Source organism: Lipotes vexillifer, unplaced genomic scaffold (genome assembly GCF_000442215.2).
Source record: "Lipotes vexillifer unplaced genomic scaffold, Lipotes_vexillifer_v1.1 scaffold168, whole genome shotgun sequence".
NCBI lineage: Eukaryota > Metazoa > Chordata > Mammalia > Artiodactyla > Lipotidae > Lipotes > Lipotes vexillifer.
This window is the reverse complement of record NW_006773947.1, coordinates 3,376,577-3,380,060: the sequence shown is the minus strand read 5'-3', so window position 1 is coordinate 3,380,060 and position 3,484 is coordinate 3,376,577. Positions and strand designations below refer to the sequence as shown.

At 45.9% G+C, this 3,484-nt stretch overlaps 1 non-coding gene across 1 annotated transcript; it reads right to left on the bottom strand.

The window, feature by feature from the left end:
- Window positions 1-2,933: 2,933 nt before the first annotated feature.
- Window positions 2,934-3,005, bottom strand: TRNAE-UUC (transfer RNA glutamic acid (anticodon UUC)). Its single transcript has one exon. It is a non-coding gene; the product is annotated as a tRNA-Glu (tRNA).
- Between the last annotated feature and the right edge of the window lie 479 nt (window positions 3,006-3,484).

Sequence of the window (3,484 nt, the reverse complement as noted above, 5' to 3'; positions counted from 1 at the left end):
TATGATGGGGTATCCTAGACCGTTGGTCAGTTTTTACTAGCCTTTTAGATAGACACAAGGCAGTTTGTGCATTTGGAGAAAAACATAATTTTATTTTAAAAAATATTTATTTATTTATTGACTGTGTTGGGTCTTCGTTGCTGCGTGGGCTTTCTCTGGTTGCAGGGAGCGGGGGCTACTGTTCGTTGTGTTGCGTGGGCTTCTCACTGCGGTGGCTTCGCTTGTTGCAGAGCACAGGCGCAAGGCGTGCAGGCTCAGTAGTTGTGGCGCACGGGCTTTGTTGCTCCATGGCATTGGGATCTTCCCAGACCAGGGCTTGAACCCGTGTCTCCTGCATTGGCAGGAGGATTCTTAAGCACTGCGTCACCAGGGAAGCCCAAAAACCAATTTTAAATGTTTAAAAACACTACTCATCAAACAGATATTTTTATACCCATGTTCCTAGCAGCATTGTTTACAATTGCCAAAAGGTGGAAACAACCCAAATGTCCATCAACAGATGAATGTATAAACAAGATATGGTATATATGCACAATTGAATATCATTCAGTCTTAAAAAGGAATGAAATTCTGATACATGTATAACATAGATGAATCTGGGAAACACTTTGTTAAATAAAATAAGCCAGACACAAAAGGACAGGTATTGTATGGTTCCACTTGTATGATGTACTTAGAATAGTTAAATTCATAAAGACAGAAAGTGGGATGATGGTTGCCAGGGGCTGGAGGGAGGGGAGAATAGGGAGTAGTGTTTAATGGGGACAGAGTTTCAGTTTGGAATGATAAAAAGGTTCTGGAGATGGTTGACGGTGATGGTTGCACAACATTGTGAATACTTAATGCCACTGAACCGTGTACTTAAAAATGGTTAAAATGGGGGGATTTTCCTGGTGGTCCAGTGGTTAGGACTCTGCCCTTCCACTGCAGGGGGCACAGGTTCAATCTCTGGTTGGGGAACTAAGGTTCTGCAAGTTGCGAGGCACAGCCAAAAAAAAAAAAGATTTCAAAAAAAAGGTTGATTATATGGTATGCACAATAAAAAAATGTACACATGCCGCACCGCTACTCAAAGCATTTTCTTCGATGATTTCCATTTAAAGTTAGGAAAACCAAAGGCTTCATGTTCAATTTGAGCCTCACCTTCCCTTTTCCTCTTGATGGCTCATGTCCATCCTAGGTGGTCTTTGACCCAGTACACAAGACCTAAGTCAAAGGCAGGTCACCCTGACCTCACCTCATCTGTGGCCAGAGAGACAGGCTGATGTCAGGTGTTCGCAAAGTGGGGAGGAACGAGAATGGGAGTCTGTGGGGCCGGGATGGGGAGAAAGGCCTCTAAGGTCATTAGGAAGAAATTAATTGATAATTAAAGAAAGATGGCGGCTGGTAGACACGACTCGGACAGGAGATCTCGGGAAGGACAGGAAGTGATCCCTTTGGATCCTAATGAGGACTGCTTTGGGGGAGGCTTTGCGAGGCTCCTGGAAGCGGGGATAAACTGCAACCACAGAGTGGGCCGAGGGGGTGATTTGTGATGCTTAAAATGGTTTGGTCTAGAGCAGAGCTGGAAGCGGCCATACGTAGAAACAGTGTGCTCTGTGCTTCCCATGTATTTGTCTCCTCTTGAAATTCAATCTATTTTCTTAAAAGAACTGGGCCTGCAGTTTCCGAGGTATGAATTGGAAAATTTGTGTCTGTGTAGGTTCTTCCCTCACTCCTCAGAAATCTCTGGAAATTTGTTTCCTAAAGGCTGGAAAGCAGAGCTACAGTGACTGCATCGGTTGCCAGATGACTTGGGTAGTCATCTGAGCCTGTGGTTCTGTTCTCTCCGGAAGTGACACCAAACGTTAGGTGCTGAGGGCTCCTGGCAGGTGCTGCGGAAAGTGCGGGAAGCCCCTGGTCCAGGGCACCGGAGATTTGCTGCTGCCGCAGGTAGCAAGCAGGAAAGGGGAGAATTTGACAGCTGGTCTGAGCTTCCAGCCCCACTCACCTCCTGGGGTCTCTGCTGCCTAGGATTTCATGCTCAGACTTTTGCTGAACTCCCTCTACTGAAAACCGGCCTCTTATGGTTCCTTATGTCCCTCCAGTCCCGTCTCCTGGCAGGTGAAACCGAGTTTCGTTTAAAACATGTTTCCCCTGGAATTTCCATTTCAGACACCAGCAAGGCTGACTTAGACCACAGACAGCCCAAGAGAAGCGTCTGCAAAAGACACAAGCAGGCATTTCACAGAAAATACATGTGGCCAAGATCCAGAGGCCACCGCAATGAGAAGCCTGCGCACCGCAACGAAGAGCAGCCCCCACTCACCACAACTAGAGAAAGCCCGCACGCAGCAACGAAGACCCAACACAGCCGAAATTAATCAATCAATCAATCAATCAATTAATTAATTAAAAAAAGAGATATCCAGTATCCTCAGGGGTCAGTGAGATGCAAATCAAGTTCACTGCGCCAGCCTTTCAATTGACAACAATCAAAAAGTCTGACAATACTAAATGTTGGAGAGGATTCAAATCTAAAGAGAGATCTCTAACGCTTGGCTAGTGGGAGTAGATTTGTACAATCAACTTTGAAAAGTTGATTGGTCCCTAAAGTGCACCGTTTACAGACTTTATAACAGAGTTCCACTCCATGGTATGCACCAAAGAGTGATGCTTGCATAACAACAATGATGACGACAATAACAGCAGTAGAAGGCATGCACTAGAATGATCGAACAGTCCTTCTCACAATAGCAAAAAACTGGAAACATCAGGAAAGTGGATGAATAAATATTTCACTGCAGTCAAATGTATGAACTAAACAATATACAATGTGAACGAATTTGCACATATATTAAGTGAAGAAATAAGTTCCAAAAGACTATAAACAGCATAATACCCACTCCACCCCCTTTTTTTCTGACCATGTCAGGCGGCTTGCAGGATCTTAGTTCCCCGACCAGGTATTGAACCTGGGCCCCGGCAGTGAAAATGCCGAGTCCTAACCACTGGACCGCCAGGGAATTCCCATAATACACTTAAAAAAAAAAAAAGATCTTTATTGGAGTATAATTGCTTCACAATACTGTGTTAGTTTCTGTTGCACAACAAGCGAATCAGCCATCTGAATACACATGTCCCTGTTTCCCCTCCCTTTTGAGCCTCCCTTCCATCCTCCCTACCCCACCCCTCTAGGTCATCACAAAGCACTGAGCCGATCCCCCTGTGCTATGCTGCTGTTTCCCACCAGCCAATACACTTTTTAATAATTAAAAATAACTAGGGCTTCCCTGGTGGCGCAGTGGTTGGGAGTCCGCCTGCTGATGCAGGGGACACGGGTTCATGCCCTGGTCCGGGAAGATCCCACATGCCGCGGAGTGGCTGGGCCCGTGAGCCATGGCCGCTGAGCCTGCGCGTCTGGAGCCTGTGCTCCGCAACAGGAGAGGCCACAACAGTGAGAGGCCCGCGTACTGCAAAATATAATAATAATAATAATAAAGTA